The sequence below is a fragment of the Pan troglodytes genome, chromosome 21 (genome assembly GCF_028858775.2).
Source record: "Pan troglodytes isolate AG18354 chromosome 21, NHGRI_mPanTro3-v2.0_pri, whole genome shotgun sequence".
In the NCBI taxonomy this organism is placed as follows: Eukaryota; Metazoa; Chordata; class Mammalia; order Primates; family Hominidae; genus Pan; species Pan troglodytes.
Genome location: NC_072419.2, coordinates 61,442,439 through 61,460,346, shown reverse-complemented (window position 1 = coordinate 61,460,346; position 17,908 = coordinate 61,442,439). Strand labels below are relative to the sequence as shown.

The 17,908-nt window shown below is 37.2% G+C and overlaps 1 long non-coding RNA gene across 2 annotated transcripts; it reads left to right on the top strand.

Annotated features, from left to right (window-relative positions):
• The first annotated feature begins 838 nt into the window (after positions 1-838).
• Positions 839-14,529, top strand: LOC107969925 (uncharacterized). Of its 2 annotated transcripts, none has more exons than XR_001712090.3 (3): positions 839-1,200; positions 4,086-4,131; positions 14,352-14,529. It is a non-coding gene; the product is annotated as an uncharacterized LOC107969925 (long non-coding RNA). The 2 variants fall into 2 exon arrangements; XR_001712091.3 differs by lacking the exon at positions 839-1,200 and adding an exon at positions 2,323-2,563.
• The last annotated feature ends 3,379 nt before the right edge of the window (positions 14,530-17,908 follow it).

Here is a 17,908-nt window from a genome sequence, read left to right as displayed (position 1 = left end):
TGGAATACTATGCAGAAATGAGAAAGAACAAATTACTTTTCCATGTAGCAGTATGGATACGTTTTATAAAATTTATAAGTGAAAGTAGTAGATATTAGAGTTTCCTACTAATTATTTTTATTCCATTTATGTAAATTTTAAACCAGGCAAAACCAATTTATGCTGAATAGAGTCACAGTACTGGTTACTTTTGGGATGGAACTGATGGGCTTGGGACTTGAGGAAAACTTCTGGGAGGCAGAGTCGTTCTATATCTTGAGCTGGGTGAACACATTTATTCACTTTGTGAAAATAATTTGAACTGTGTACATATGATTTGTATACTTTACTGTGTATATATTATGCTTCAATATATTTTAGAGAAATAATACTGCAATTAATATATCCTTAGCTGTATGATTATATAAATCTATGATTATTTGGAGGGCATGAATTCCTAAACATGGAAATTCACTATGCATTTAGAGTTTACAATCTGCTACTGCTTTGTTTACCAACTTTCTAGTGGACAATTTATTTATTTCATGACAAAAAAAGGGAATGGAGATCTTTAAGTGTCTGAAGATTTTTTCTTTTTTACAAAAGTTCAGGTATCATTTTTGTGAAACAGATGCTAAAATAGTCTCCCTTCCTGACTCCTCTCAACAGAGGTCTCAGGTATATTTTCTTACAATAAAACAAACAGCTATCTTTTAAAAGCTCTAACTCCCTAACTAAATCATCAGAAGAATGATTAGCAAATTACTAGAATGACTGTAGTTATAATATGTCATTCTATTCCATGGCTACCATGGAAATAGTTCTACTATTGTTTCCATTGTATAGAGGAAAATGAGCCTTAAAAGCTATACATCAAATACCTGGCAGAGACAGAATTCAATCCTAGGACTTGGTGAATCCTAGAGTCAGGTTTCTAGTGGCCCTTGAGATGATGTCATATTACCTCATCTAACAGCATCTCACTCTATATCTCTGCCTTTCCTTTTCTTGAAGCATTGGAAAAAAAAAAAAAACTTGCAACTGTACATTTTTTCTCTGTCTTTTTGAGATGTAAATCATCTTTCAGCCTCTTGCCATTTTTACAACCCAGAAATCCCTTTCTCAAGGGCTTGGGAGTCATTTCTTGGAAACACTATCATTACAAAAGATGAAGACCCTATCTCCTCCTCCTCTCTGTGGGAGGGCAGGATCCTAACTTAGGTAAGTGCCAATTAGCAAAAACACATAGCCTAATGACTTTGATCATCCTTGGCCCTGAGGCCCCACAGTGCTTTCCCCATAGTTCACCTCAATGCTTAAAAACTCTCCCACCTTTTGCTTCAGTGGTGTTGAGTTCAATCTCTCTTCCATATTGCAATAGTCTTGAATAAATCTTCCTTGCCTGTTGAACTTATCGGGTGCAATTCTTCTCTGAAAGTTTTTCTCAGTAAATGTTGATGTCCCCATATTTGGATAATGTTGGGAAGAAAGTCATGCTGGAATGTATATTGAGAAAAGGTGGGATGTAGCAAAAAGAAATGTAAATAATTTATTTAGAAGGAATTATTTCGGAGCAAAACCAAATAAACAGGGTTAGAGGTGCCTACCTGCACAGAGTTTCTCCTGAGAAGAGATCTCTGTGGTCTCCGAATCCACTATGAAAAAGCTCAGGGTAGAGATAGAAGACAGAGGAATGCAAACAAGGGAAAATTTTTGAAAAACTGGAAATTGCAGTGCAAAGAGTAAAAGTGTCACGGGAAAAGGCAATGGGCCTTTGTTACCTAAGCATTGCCAATCATTGCTGACCTTCCCAAGGGTGGCAGCAATGTTGACGAGAGGCTCTGGGTAGTTGACTCAGCAACAGGGGCATGTGAGCACCAGATGCACCTGCACCACCAGGCCAGGTGGAAAAGAGGCTGGAGGGGTCATTTGATTTAAGAAGTAAGCACTCGTCAATTATTACTCAGCAATTGGAGTTTGCGGCTAAGCATACAGCACACACAGTAGTAACACAACCTAGAGGAAAAAGTAAGAATCTCTGCTCCTTTTTGCTGCACATACATTTCATCAAGGTAAAGCATTTTAGTGTTTTATGCTGTTTAAAGTGGCTAAACATACCCCAAGCACAGCTGAAGTGTTCTGACTGGCCCTTATGTTTCCTCTTTGAGAATAATGCTTTATTCTCAATACTCATTATTTTTAATTGCTCCTTTCAGGATTCTGAAACCCTTTCCTTGGACTCCTCATTATTCATCTCAAAGTACAATCTGATTTGCTATGTTGAAGGTTTTTTGTTTTTTTTTTTTTTTAAAAGAGCCCAGGTTCCATAATTTGAAAGATCAGGTCTTCTACCAAAGACTGCTACATTTACAAAGCCCAGCAGGCTGTGGATTGAAACACAGGAGAGAACTGCATAGGGCTGGAACAAAGGCAAACAGACCACCTACCAGCTAGCTCTGAAAGAAGACAGCCTGTCCTCCCATTTACTCTCACGGGGCCTGCGGTGCTAATGTGGATTTAAACATAAGGGTCAGACATTCTCCTAGTGGCCAGAGCTTTCCAGTTCCTGGCTTCCTGCCAAAAGGTACTACTGAACTACTGCCCTTCAAGATGAGAGAAGGGCATAGGGAGGCAAGACTGGATGGAGGAGATTCAAGGATATTATAGAGAAATGTACTATGTGTAGTTTGGGGTATTTATGGGGCCGGTGGGGAGAGAGACAGCAACAGAGAGACAGGATATTTATGTAGACCAGTGTCTTTTGTTCCCCAAGAGACATTTGGCAAGGTCTTGAGATCTGGGTTGATATCACCGTGGTAGAGGAGGAGGATGAACTGCTGCTGGCATTTAGTGGGTAAAGGCCAGGTGTGCTGCCAAACATACAATGCACAGGATACCCCTCTCTCAACCATAAAGAATGACCTCGCCCAGAACGTTAATGATACCAAGATTGAGAAACTCTGACATAGATTAAGCTGGCACTTAATGTCCGCAGTTTCAAGATATGTTACAAATGTTTGCACTTGTAAATTGACTGGGACATCTGCTAGAAATAAGAATTAATAACATAATAATAACAATAGCAGTTAACATTTATGAAGCCGTTATTAAGTGCTAAGTATTTTGTATTTGTTAGCTTATTTCCTGCTCACACAACAAATCATGGATACTATTTAATATATTTGAGGTGCAGATGAGATAACTAAAAAAATTTAAAATTATAATCCAGAAAAAAATGTATAATTTTCTCCAGGCCACACTGCATTCACATGTCATAATAAAGAGTCTTGGCCCTATCCTCTGTTTCTTATTGCTCCATTCTTTTTCTAAAACTAATCTTTTCCACCATTATGCTATAAATAGATAATAGAGAATTACAAGGGAAAGGGCAGGAAACTTAGATGTGTTTATAGTAAGTAAAGAGATATGAGTTTGACAAGGTTACTGCGTATGAGATCTCTGTAAAAAAAATCCTATGCACTAGCAATGGCCAAAAATAAAATTTAAAAAGAAAACATTCAAAATAGCAAGTAAAATGATGAATATGTAAGAAAAAATCTAAGAAAAGAATTTCTGTCTAATGTATGTAAAATTTCAAATTGTTATGAACAAATCAGGTAGAAGACCTAAATAAATGGTAACATATACCATATATATGGATAGAGAAAAATCATTAGCATAAAGATGTTAGATGTCTCCAAGTTAAACAAATTTTAATGCAATTTTAGTAAAAGTCTCTATAGCATTGTTCTTATAATTTGACAGACTGACTCTAGGAATTATAGGGGTCATGCGGAAAACCAAATGCTATGGTTTGGATGTGATTTGTCCCTGCCAAAACTCATGTTGAAATTGCATCCCCAATGTGGCGGAGTTGAGTTGGGAAGTGGAGCCTAGTGGGAGGGGTTTGGGTTGTGGGGGTGGATCCTTCATAAACGGATTAATGCCTTCCCTGGGAGTGAGTGAGTTCTTGCTCTCTCAGGAATGACTTATTTCTTTGAGACTGGATTGTTAAAAGAGTCTAACTTCCTCGGTTTCTCTTTTTTTCCCTCTCTTGCCATGTAATCTCTTTGCACACACCTGTTCCCATTCCTTTTTCCACCAAGATTGGAAGCAGCATGAGTCCCTCACCAGAAGCAACAACTCAGACAGGTATGTTCTGGCCACCAGAATCATAAACCAAATTAGCCTCATTTCTCTATAAATTATCCAGCCTCAGGTACTGTGTTATGGCAACACAAAACAAACTAAGACACCAAATTATCAAAGTAGCCAAGACCATTCAGATTAATAAGACAAAGTGATTTTTTTTTTCCTGAATCCAGCTACAAGAACTATGAGTGCAGTACTGGCTTGGAAAGAGATAAAAGATTAATTGAATAGAAAATGGAGCCCAGGAAAATATCCAGACATATTTTGAAGTTCAATGTCTGATACTGAACTGTAATTGCACTAAATGGTATTTAGAACATTGGTTATCATTTAAAAAATAAAGTTGAATAAACAGACATAGAGGAATTGAACTTCATCTTACAAGGAAATATATGGAACTATATTTGTGATTTGAAGGCAGAGAAGAATTTTTAATGTAAAATGTGATAAAACACAAACCATATTTTATATACCGTATATTAAATTGACTACACTAAAATTAAAATATTCTGTTTATCGAAATATGTCTTAAAAGTTTAAAGATAGGCTGTAGGTTGGAAGAATATATTTACATGTAATATTGAAAGATTAGAGAATTAGTATCCAGAGTTAAAAAATAAAACCTACTAAACTCAATAAGAAAAATAAAAACTATTCAAAAGAAAAATAGATAAAACATAAGTACAGAAAATTTACAGATAAAAATGCAAATAAACAATAAAGATAAAAGATGGCTTAAGGACTCTTGGAGATCTCATGTTTAAATCTTTAATCCATCTTGAGTTAATTTTTGTATATGGTAAAAGGTAGAGGTCCAATTTCATTCTTCCACATGTAGCTAGCTAGCTGTTCCAGCACCACATATTGAATAGGATGTCCTTTCCCCCACTGCTTATTTCTTTGACTTTGTCAAACATCCAATGGCTGTAGGTGTGTGGCTTTATTTCTGGGTTCTCTATTCTGTTCCATTGGTCTATGTGTCTGTTTTTGTACCAGTATGATGCTGTTTTGGTTACTGTAGCCTTATAATATAGTTTGAAGTTAGGTAATGTGATGCCTCCAGCTTTGTTCTTTTTGCTTAGGACTGCTTCGGCTATTTGGGCTTCTTTTTTCTTTGGTTCCATAAGAATTTTAGAATATTTTTTTTTCTAGTTCTGTGAAAAATAATGTTGGTTGTTTAATAGGAATAGTACTGGGTCTGTAGATTGCTTTGGACAGTATGGCCGTTTTAATGATATTGATTCTTCCAACCCATGAGCATGGAACGTTTCTTCATTTGTTTGCATCATCTGTGATTTCTTTCAGCAGCGTTTTGTAGTTCTCCTTGTAGATATCTTTCATCTCCTTGGTTAGGTATATTCCTAGGTATTTTAGTTTTTTTTGTGGCCATTGTAAATGGGATTAAATTATTGATTTGGATTTCAACTTGAAAGCTATTGCTGTATAGAAATGGTAGTGATTTTTGTACATTGATTTCATATTCTGACACTTTACTAGAGTCATTGATCAGTCCCAAGAGTCTATTGGCAGAATCTTTAGGATTTTCTAGGTATAAAAATGCATCATTAGCAAAGAGAGATAGTTTGACTTTTCTCTAGAAAACCTAGGAAACACCATTCTGGATAGTGGCTGTAAGAAAGAATTTATGACTAAGTCCTCAAAAGAAACTGCAACAAGAGCAAAAATTGACAAGTGGGACCTAGTTAAACTAAAGAGCTTCTGCATAGAAAAAAAATATTAACAGCATAGACAACCTACAGAATGGGAGAAAGTATTCACAATCTATGCATCTGACAAAGGTCTAATATCCAGAATCTATAAGAAATTTATACAACTGAACAAGCAAAGAACATATAGCGCCATTACAAAATGCGCAAAAGACAAGAACAGAGGCTTCTCAAAACAAGACATAAAAGCGGACGACAAAACATATAAAAAAGTTCAACATCACTAATCATCAGAGAAATGCAAATCAAAACCACAATGAGATACAAGTTAGAATGGCTGTTATTAAAAAGTCAAAAAACAACAGGTGCTGACAAGACTACAGAGAAAAAGGTACACTTACACACTGTTGCTGAGAGTGTAAGTTAGTTCAGCCACTGTGGAAAGCAATGTGGAGACTTCCCAAAGAAATCTTAAAAAAGAATTTCCATTTGACTGAGCAATTCCATTACTGGGTATATATCTAAAAGAAAAATAATTGTTTTACCAAAAAGACACACACCCTCATATGTTTGTTGCAGCACTATTCACAATAGTAAAGAAATGGAATCAACCTAGGTGACCATGAAGAGTGGACTGAATAAAGAAAATGTGGTACATATACACCACAAAATACTATGCAGCCATAAAAAAGAATGAAATTATGTCCTTTGCAGCAATATGAATGCAGCTGGAGGCCCTTATCCTAAGCAAATTAACATAGGAACAGAAAACCAAATACCTCATGTTCTCACTTATAAGTGGGAGCAAAAGATCAACTACTCGTGGACACAAAGATGGGAATAACAGACACTGGGGAATACTAGAGGGGTGAGAAAGAGGAGGGTAAGAGTTGAAAACTAACTACTGAGTACTATGATCACCACCTGAGTGATGGGATTAATCATACTCCAAACCTCAGCATCACTCAATATACGGATGTAACAAATCCACACATATACCGCCTAAATCTAAAACTAAAGTTGAAATTATTTAAAAAGCTGGGTTAATTTTATTGTAATTGGAGACATGCACATTAAAATTGAAATGAAAACCCATTTTATATCCTACTAATGAGCAAAAAACCTTTAACAGTCCAAATACCATCTATAGGCAAGGATATTACACTGGGAAATTCGTATACGCTGCTGGTAGGGGTGTAAATTGGTACAAACACTTTGGAAGTCAGTTAAGTAATATTTAGTAAAGCTGACATGAATATTCACAACTCAGCAATTGTCTTCTGAGTTGTTGATCCTGAATAAAAAAAAAATTCAAAAATGTCTGTAGCAGCATTTGCATCATAGAAAAGATATCAAAAAATTAAAAGCCCATCAATAGGAGAATGGATAAATTAAGTTGGGAGTATTCACACATTGGAATAGTATACAGAAATTAGAAATAAGTGACCCAAAGCTTCATGTATTAATGGTATATTTTTCAAAATGTCAAATGAAAAAACTGCAAATTGCAGAAGAGTATGTACAGATTATGCCATGTATACATATTAAAATATGCAAAACTATTTCATGTATTGCTGAGGAAGCTTACTTCTCATTAGGAAAAGTCTAATAATGACAACAAATCCAGCGAATATCTCTCAGTGTGTCAAGGCAGAGAGAAAGAAGTGATTCGTGAACACAGAGACTTCAACGGGAAGGACAATAATTTATTTTAAAAGTCTGGTAGACACAGAGGTGTTATTATTTATACCTTAAAAACTAACATCTAAAAATGTGAACAATGAAACTTTTAAAATCTTCCCAACCTCCTCTACTTCAATGACATCTGCTGGGCAGTGATGTGGGGAGAGCAGCATGCAAAAGAAAAATTTTACTGCCATTTCCTTTGCTTTTAGAAAAATTGGCTGCTTTAGGCAATCAACTTTGCTTAGCTTTACAGGTTTTTCAGTGGATGAAGCTGATGAAGAAGGTGTGTACCCGTGCGTTATTCTCAGACTTGATTCTGACCTTGGTTAGAACCCCCTTCCATGAAGTTCAGACAGACTGGCTGTGTTTTGTCTTTTGCTTCTCATTATATAATGTCTAATGGATATTTCCAAGGACAGTGACTCCATAACCCTGTTGGAGCCTGAGACAAAGGAAAAATGTGTACTTTTTCATACAGTTATCAAATATCCTCCTCCCATATTTCAAAGCAAGTGAAAAAAGTTAATGAAAGCTGTACAACAATAAGAAAAAACCATGATGACATACAAAGCTCTGTGTTGCCTGATCTGTTCCCATGCCATTGTCAATTCCCAAGAGCCCACCAGTGGGGGATGTGATGGTGAATGCAGGCCCAGGAACCAACTGCAGGCTGCAACTAGACGATAATGGCAGCTCATGAAATCGTTTGTCCTTATCTTAAATATGTAGCTTGTTCATCATAAATTTTTGCATTAATTTTGATTTTTAAAAATGATTTAATTAAGTATTATTTATCTGGATTACTGAGTATTTGGTGCTCCGAAATTTTGTGCTGCAGAGTGAACACTCGCTTGCCTTACCTTAATCCTGGCTCTATAAGGATCCCTGTTTTCTTTCAGAAGAGAGGGTCTCCAGCAGCAACTAAAAAGTCAAATATACTGTACCCTGTTCTGATCTAAAATACGTCCTGTCTGAATTATGCTCCTCAGTCTGGCATTCTCTCCATGAATACTGAAGTCTGAGTCCAGTGGCTAAAGTCATCTTTATTGTCAGTGATTCGAGCTACATTTGCAAAGGGTATATCATAGCATATAATTGAGTAGATATAAAATTCAAATAATTAAATTCAATTAAAGCAGCATTTATAGAGTGTCTTCCATGTATAGGACACAGGAGTGAAATTTTTGGCCAGGAGGCAGGGCATACAAGGTTATACTGGGGCATTATAGTCACTGTCACAAGGACTCTCTCAAGACACTCATATTGTAATGGGGAAAATGTCTTCAAAAATTCTATATATTTATGGTCTGTAATTCTCTGATTCACACCAACCCCAGCCCTTGTCTTAAAGTCTATTTACTCCAAAGATCATATACAACTTTCTTAATGTAAAAATAAAACAAAGCAGTTACTCAGCAAATATTTATGTGGCATTGATATTTTTCAGGAGTATTTCTGGACATAGGGTATAATAGCGGAGAAGACCTTAGAACTGCTAGTCAAATGAAGGATAAAGATAAACCAAGAAAAATAACATATAATCTATCCATGCTTTGATAAGAGAGGTAGCAGGTACCAGGTCAATGCCTAGGGTAGGCTCCAAACCCAGGTTTGAAGGAATGTCAGGAAAGTATTCCTAAAGGCAGTAAAGATCAAGACTTGAAAAATCCACAGGAGTTAATCACCGGAATGGCTGCTGGGCAGGGAACAGTTTTTTAGAAGGATGATTGACATGTGAAAAGGCCGAATAAAGCAACTGAAAGAAGCTCTTCCATTGCTTAAAGTATGTAGAATATCTGCAGAAAGTGAGAAGAAATCAAGTTGAAGTGATAAGAAGGGTCCAACTGTGACACATAGTGCCATGTTGAGTCTGAAGTTTGGAATTCATCTCAAGGAAACTGGAGCCACTGGAAGATTGTTAAACTAAGGTGGGGGTTAAGAGTAGGAGGTAACATTGTTAGGCTTGCTTTTTGGAAAGATTGCTCTGAATGCATTTTGGTGGTTTGGCTTCATGTTACTCTAGTCATTCTTATCTACACTCCAGTAAGGATGACTGGTTGCTGGCAATCTTCCTTCCAAAGGATTGTGGTGTCTGTAATCAGGATGTGAGAGTGGGAATTGAAGACATGGAAAGAAATCCATCAACTGCATTATACAAGATATTAGATATGTGGGTGAAGGAGAGAGTTTATTTCAAGGGTGACATCAAGATTTCTGGTTTAAATAGCTCAGTGATTATAGGTATTATTCACTAACATAAAGGAGCAAGATTTTAGAGGAATGCTAATGAGTTCACTTTAGAATATGGTGAGTTTTAGATACCTGGGAAGGTGAATGTTAAACATGCTGGTGGATATGCTGATGGGTGCTTTAATATGTTGGTCAGAGATATAAGTGACTGGACATCATTAGCATATAGACAACACTTGAATAAATGGAAGAAAATTATCCTGCTAAGTCCTGGAATTTTATAAAATGAGAACAGATGAGGACCTGGTACAAAACCCAGAGAAATATCAAAATTTAAGGATTGTGATTTAAAGGGTGATAGGCAGTATTCAGAAGTGATTTAAAAAAAGAAAAGAATATGGGGTATCACAGCATCTAAGGAAAGATAGTGTTTCCAAGAAGGGAGTGATACCTATACCATGAAGGGTTAACATAGCAGGCAGGTGCTTTCAAACCCTACACATTCTAAATAAAGGATTGACTCCAAACTGGCTTCTAGGAGGTTGCCTCTGAGCCCTGAGAATATCCTGCCTGTTAAGAGTGTATTTGTGTATCTGAGACTTTGGGTCACACCAGATGGTTGGTGCTAACAGTATGATTTATGGTGAACCCCTATTTTCGTGTGTCAGTGCCTTTGAATAATGTTGTATTTCCTTGACCTGTGGCAGGATATAGAGAGGAGTTGGAGGCTGAGTAGCTAAGGTCAGTCACATGGGTCCTCCATTCCTATGTGACTAATCTCCAATAAAACTCTGACATTGAAGTTCAGGCGAGCTTCCCTGGCTGGCAGCACTGCACACATCACTGCTAGGAGGATTAGGCACTGTCTGTGTGATTCCACTGGGAGAGCACGGCTGGACGTTTGTGTCTGGTTTCTCTTGCACTTAGTCCTTTGTACCTTTTCTTGGTTGATTTTAATCTTTGTCTTCTTGCTATAACAAACCATAACCATGATTATAATATATCATATTAATAGAATAAAGAACAGATGTCGACATGACCATTTCCATAGCTGCAGAAAAGGCATTTGACAAAATCCAACGTCTTTGTATAATAAAAACACTCATCAAATGAGAAATAAAAATAACCCTTTACAAGTGGATAAAGAGTATCCACAAAACCCACAGCTAACATACTTAATATCAAAAGAGTGGATGATTTTTCTCTATGACCAGGAATAAGACAAAGATATCTACCTTCATCATTTCTATTTAAAGGTGAACTAGATATTCTAGTCAGGAATATTAGTCAAGAAAAAGAAATAAAATGCACTCTGATGAAAAGCCAGAGTAAAATTTTATCTGTTTGTAAAGAAACCCACTTTTAGGAAGACAAAGTCCATTTTCCTGCATTAAGTAAAACTAAAAATGATGGACATTATAAATAAAACAAAGTAGTAAAACTCTGAATGGTAGAGAGAAGGCAGACAAACTAGGGATCTTGGGACCCAAGAGAAAACAAGGCAGTGAGTTCCCTAAGTTTTCTTTTTGACTCATATGCAACAGACTTGTTGCTGAAGAAACTGCAAATCCCAAAATAGCAAAGACACAGGCAAGAAAAGTCCCAACCAAAGCCTGCTGTCTCTGGCCAAAGGATGGTGGTAGGAGCAGCCAAACAACACAGAAAACTTTTAGATAATAATTTCTCTACTCCAGCCAAATACCACGGAAAAAAACTCTGTCTTCACTCCCACTCACCAGCGAAGGCCAGGTGGGGAGCCCAGACTTTCCCACTCAACAGGTTGTAATAAGGTACCGTAATACCCCACCATGGTGATGTCAAAGAAGACCAAGTGGGAGGCCAGAATTTTCATCCCTCTTCTTCCTGCAGTGTCAGTGGAGACTATGTGGGGGGCCTGGACTTCCATCTCCACCTGAAAATAATGAGGCACCCCATATTCACTTGGCTGGACACTGTCAGAGGCCTACTAGAATGTCAAAATTTTCACTACTGATGACAGCAAGGAGATCATCTGCATTCAGGGGTACCACTGGAGACCACTGGGGATCATTCACATGGGACACCTTCTCTACCAAGCCAAGGATGTATCTGTGGAGGGCTAGTGGGGAGCCAGAACCCCATCCTGGTCCAGCTTAGTTATCAGTGAAGGCTGAGTGGGGAAACCGGACTCTTACCTCTACCTGGCAGTAATGAGGTAGCTTCCCTTTTTTGCCTGCCAAAGAAGTGGCAGAGGAAGCAAGCTAAAATGAGACAGTTAATTTAGATTGAGAGTTTCACAACATTCCCCAAATGTCCAAGTTTCAACTGAAAACACCCATCATTCTCAGAAGCAGGATAATCAAAATTTGAATAGAAAGGGGCAATAAGTGCCAAAACCAAGATGAAAAAGATGTTAGAATTATCTCACAAAGATATTAGTCATCATAAGAATGCTTCAGTGAGCAACCGCTAACATACTAGAAACATTTTTTTAAATAGAAAGTTTCCACAAAGACATAAAATGCCTAAGCAAAGAACTAGATACATAAAGAAAAACCAAGTGAAAATGTTTGAATTAAAAACGTAATAACCAAACATTTTTTAAAACTCAGAAAATATACTCAACATTGGGGGAGAAAAACATGAAAGAATTAGTAAACTTAACAAAAGAACAATAGACATTACTCAATCTGAACAACAGACAGTAAATAGACAGAAGAAGCAGCAGCTTTGGGCATCTGAGGAATCAAAACCAAACATTTCACATTTAGGTCATTTGAGTCCCAGAAGAAGAGGAAAATGGTGGAGCTGCAAAAGTACTTGAAGAAATAATGTCTAAAAAATTTCCAAATTTGGTGAAAGATACAAACCTAAAGTTTCCAACAGCTAAGTGAACTCCAGATAAGATTAAAACCAAAGAAATCCATACCAAGACATACCATAGTCAAATTTCTGAAAACCAAAGACAAAGAACAAATCTCAAAAGCAGTAAAAGAAAAATGTACTTTATGTGTAGGTGAAGACAATTCACATGACTGTAGATTTCTCATGAGAAATCATGAAGGCCAGGGGAAGTGACACAATATTTTTCAAGTGTTGAGAGAAAAGATCTGACAACAGAGAATCCTTTATCCAGGGAAAGTATCTTTCAGGAATTGAAGGGAAATCATAACATTCTCAGATGAAGAAAAACTAAGAAAACCTGCCACCAGCAGCTCTTCCCTAAAAGAATAGCTAAAGGAAGTTATCAGAGAGGAAACGATAAAAGAAACTTGGAATATGAAGAAGAAAGAACATGATAAGCAAAACAAGGGTTATAGAATAGACCTTACTTCTCCTGTAGAATTTTCTAAATTATATTTGATAATGAATGCACAAATTCTAGCATTGTCTGATGTGCTTCTAAATGTGTATAGAGAAAATGATTATGATAATTATATTATAAATGGGAAAGGTAAAGGGGCATGAAGGCAGGTAAGGTTTGTGTGCTCCACCTGAACTGGTAAAGTAAGACGATTCGATTGTGATAAGCTGTGTATATAGAATGCGATACCTAGAGCAACCATGAAAAAAGCTGTATGTAAAGAGATACACTGAAAAATACTGTAAATAAATCAAACAGGAATTCTAAAACTTAAATGTACCAGTAACTCATAGAAAAGAAGGAAAAAGAAAAGAGAGAAATGTAAAAAAAAGGTAAAGACTTGACAACCATAAAATGAATGAAAATAATAAATCGCATTTTGTCAAAATTTAAAACATCTTTAAGTCATCTATAAATGACTGAGAGGAAATATTTGCAAGTCGTATGTGTGACAAAATTTTAGCATCTAGAATATATCCAAAACTCTCAAATCTCGAGTAAAAAAACAATGCAAATAGAAAATGAGCAAATACATGAAAAGACAGTTTAATAAAGAGGATATGTTTTGATTATGGCCATTCTTGCAGGATTAAGGTGGTATCACATTGTGGGAGCTAAGCTATGAGGACACAAAGGCTTAAGAATGATGCAACAGACTTTGGGGACTTGTGGGGAAGAGTGAGGAGGAGAAGGGATGAAATAAAATGCAGTGTATACTGCTCAGATGATGGGTGCACCAAAATCTCACAAATCACCACTAAAGAACTTACTCATGTAACCAAATACCACCTGTACCCCAATAACTTATGGAAAAATAAAATTTAAAAAAAATGTCAAAAAGAGGATACACTGAGGGCAAATAACCCATAAAAAGGTGTTCTACAACAGGAGCTATTATGGAAATGCAAGGAAAACTACAATGAGATCTTCCCACACACCTATAAGGATGCCTAAAACAGAAATAAAAATAATAACACCACCAAATGCTGGTGAGGATGAAGAGACTGGATGAATCACCCATTGCTGGTGGGCATATAAGTAGGTATAGCCACTTTAGAAAAGGGTTTTCCTCTTAATATAGTGATGCTATTGACCTTGGAAATAGCAGTTTCAGTAGATTGGAGAGAGGGGGACAGAAGACAGTAAGTTAAAAAGAAGATATTGAAAGTTGCGGAAGTATACAAAGTGATTATAGATATTTCTTCCAAGAAATATGTAAATCTGGGGGAAAAAAAAGGGAAATTGGCTCTAAAGGAAAGGAGAGACCAATATCTGAAGAAAATATGGCATTGGTAAAGAGTCTTCCCTTTTTCTTTAATCTTTTTCTAATAAAGGAGACTTGACTATGTTTACATGCCAATGGGAGAAAGCCCTGGGAAAGGAGTTCGTAATCCAGCGGAAAGATAAGGTGCAGATGAAGATTGAAGGAAATGATACTGAAAGAATGTGGTAGTGTCCCCTTTGCCTCTAAACAAGAGACAAGAGGATGTTGTTTCCCTGACTCTTGAATTACAGGTGGAAATTAAATTTTCCTTTTTAAGCTAAGAGAAAAGTACTTCTCCCTCTGGTCTTTCATTACTTCTGATTACTGTCAACATAATTTTTACTTCATTTGAGTAAAGAACCTTTTTCCCCCATCTGTTCTTTATTTCATATCATTAATGAATCACAACTGACTAGCATGGAACTTTTCTCCTCTGGTAGTGGTGTGTGTCTTTACCTACATAACATTGGAATTGTCCACCTCTCTTGTCTCCAAGGAAGACGTAAGCTATTATCGTTGCCACTGACCTTTCAGAATGAAATAGAACTTGAGAATTTATGTTGGTCTCATTTACTAGAAAACCACCTCACTACTGGTGAGTTGTGAAGCCCTAAATGCTGGAATTGTGGGTTAGGCTAAGGTTGTACTCAGCTCCTTTCTCCATCTCCCATGAAGAGCACAGTTGGTTCCAAAAGGAAATCACAGGAATGTTTTCACTTTCCTGAGTTCCCCCAAGTTAACTCAACAGTGCCCATCCCTCCTGTCAGAATACCCACTGTTTGTTCAAGGAATATAATTGCTTGAACTGTGATCCTCGTTTCAGGTATATTACATTAGTAAGCTTAATAAGTTCCAGGCTGGAAGTTCTACGTTGCCCAATCTATACTAATCATAACTCAAAAAAGTTCAAAGCTCACACAACAGGGCAAACACTGTATGCCAGCTCCTGTACCCTGATGGTTACAATAATTATGATGATGATTATGATGATGATAGTAATAATCCTTTATACTTATATTCATAAGTATACTTCATAATTTTTGAAATGCTTTCAAATACATTATTTTTTAATACCAAACCATCACTTTCTTATAATGTTGTTTCATTTCAGAAGAGATATAGTCAACAGGCTGTAAAAAACTACAATTTCCAAACCTATCTGATGCTTAGTTCTTGGGTCCGTCTTGAGTAAAAGATGGAATTTAGTCCATAGGATAAATGTAAATCACTTATAATGAACCAAATGCTTTAAAAGTGTATTCATTGGGCCGGGCGCAGTGGCTCACACCTGTAACCGCAGCACTTTGGGAGGCCAAGGCAGGTGGATCACGAGGTCAGGAGATCGAGACCATCCTGGCAAACACGGTGAAACCCCATCTCTACTAAAAATACAAAAAAAAAAAAAAATTAACCAGTCGTGGTGGCAGGTGCCTGTAGTCCCAGCTACTCGGGAGGCTGAGGCAGGAGAATGGCGTGAACCCGGGGGGCAGAGCTTGCAGTGAGCCGAGATTACGCCACTGCAGTCCAGCCTGGGAGACAGCGAGACTCCGTCTCAAAAATAAATAAACAAATAAATAAATGTGTATTCACTGGCTGGGCACAGTGGCTCACCCCTGTAATCCCAGAACTTTGGGAGGCCAAGGTGGGTGGATCACGAGGTCAGGAGTTCGAGACCAGCCTGGCCAACATGGTGAAACCCCCTCTCTACTAAAAATACAAAAATTAGCTGGGTGTGGTGGCGGGTGCCTGTAATCCCAGCTACTCAGGAGGCTGAGGCAGGAGAACTGCTTGAACCCAGGAGGCAGAGGTTGCAGTCAGCCGAGACTGTGCCATTGCACTCCAGCATGGGTGACAGAGCAACACTCTGTCTCAGAAAAAATAAAAGAAAATAAAATAAAAAATAAGTGTATTCACTGAACACATAACTTCCTAAAACATGATGCTAATTAGGTTGCGTATTAGTCTGTTCTCACACTGCTAATAAAGACATACCCAAGAGGGCGTAATTTATAAAGGAAAGAGGTTTAATGAACTCACAGTTCCATAAGGCTGGAGAGGCCTCACAATCATGGTGGAAGGCAAAAGAGAAGCAAAGGCACATCTTACATGGTGGCAGGCAAGAGAGTTTTTGTAGGAGAACTCCCCTTTATAAAACCATCAGATCTCATGAGACTTATTCACTATCATGAGAACAGCATGGGAAACACCTGCCCCCATGATCCAATTACCTCCCACCGGGTCCCTCCCACTACACATGGGAATTATGGGAGCTACAATTCAAGATGAGATTTGGGTGGGGACACAGACAAACGATATCAGGTTGGGAGCCGAGATCGCGCCACTGCATTCCAGCCTGGGCAATAGAGCGAGACTCCATCTCAAAAAAATAATAATAATAATAATAAAAATAATCAGCAACTCCTTTTACTTGTTCAATGTTAACTGACTATTAAAAGCCTAAAAATAGGGTTTTACTTGTTCAATGTCAACTGATTATTTTTGTATTTGAATATTTCCACTTTTGTTTACTCCTTAAAAATAAGGAGTAGGTTTATCTAGGTTTATCTCCATTCTTCCCATATACTCATTCCAGTACTCAACTCCAGGCAGGCTATTAGTTCTTCGAGCTATTCCTCCTTTCTGTGTATTTCATTTCCCTTGCTGGAATGCAAGAAAGAAGAAGGAAGAAGGAAGAAAGGAAGGAAGGAAGGAAGGAAGGGAGGGTGGGAAAAAACGAACCACCTTCCAATAACCTCAGAATTATTCCCTTGCAATTCTAAACTACAAAGAGAGCAAACATATGATGGTCGTCTTACTTAGTCACTCTTTTTGGGATGACTAAGAATTCTTCATGAATTTATAACCCAAGTACAAAAGGGATCTGCCCTGTGGGAATGAGACAAGTACACTTGAAAGTCAGTTATTTTGAGAATATTTAAAAATACGTTCCAAGGCAATCTCAAATCCTGAGGATCACTTTCTGCAAGTGTTGGCAAATACTGCTGACTTTGTATTCAGTGGGCCAAAGATCTTCATAGTTCACAATCAAAACACACAAACATACACACATACATCCCAGAATAACTTGCCTTTTACATTAGACCTTTCTAATTATGTTTTCTTTCCAGTCTCCAGACCTTCAGATGACCTAGCTCATTTATGTCGTTTTCCCTTTGAACATAGATTCTTCTTGTTTCAATATATCTCAGGGGAAAGCAAACTTTCTGTAAATAGCCAGACAGTAAAAATGATAGACTTTGAGGCTCACACAGTTGCTGTCACAGCTACTCAATTCTGTGTGGTGGCATGGAGGCAATCACAGACAGCACATAAACAAATAACTGTGGCAGTGTTCCAATAAAACTTTACTTATGAACAGTAAAATTTGAAATGCATATAATTTTCATGTGTCATAAATATTATTCTTGTTTTTACCCAGTGATTTACAGATGGCAATAACCATTTATTTGAAGTGTTCACAGTTCTTCAAAAGTTGGACTCGGGGCAACTTGGCTTATCAGCTCAACTTTTCCAATCCTTCTTATAACCACACATCTGACTTATTTTAAAAGCAGAAAAGTCAAAAGCAGAGGAACCAAAATTTAAATTCAAGTATCCAGTATTTCA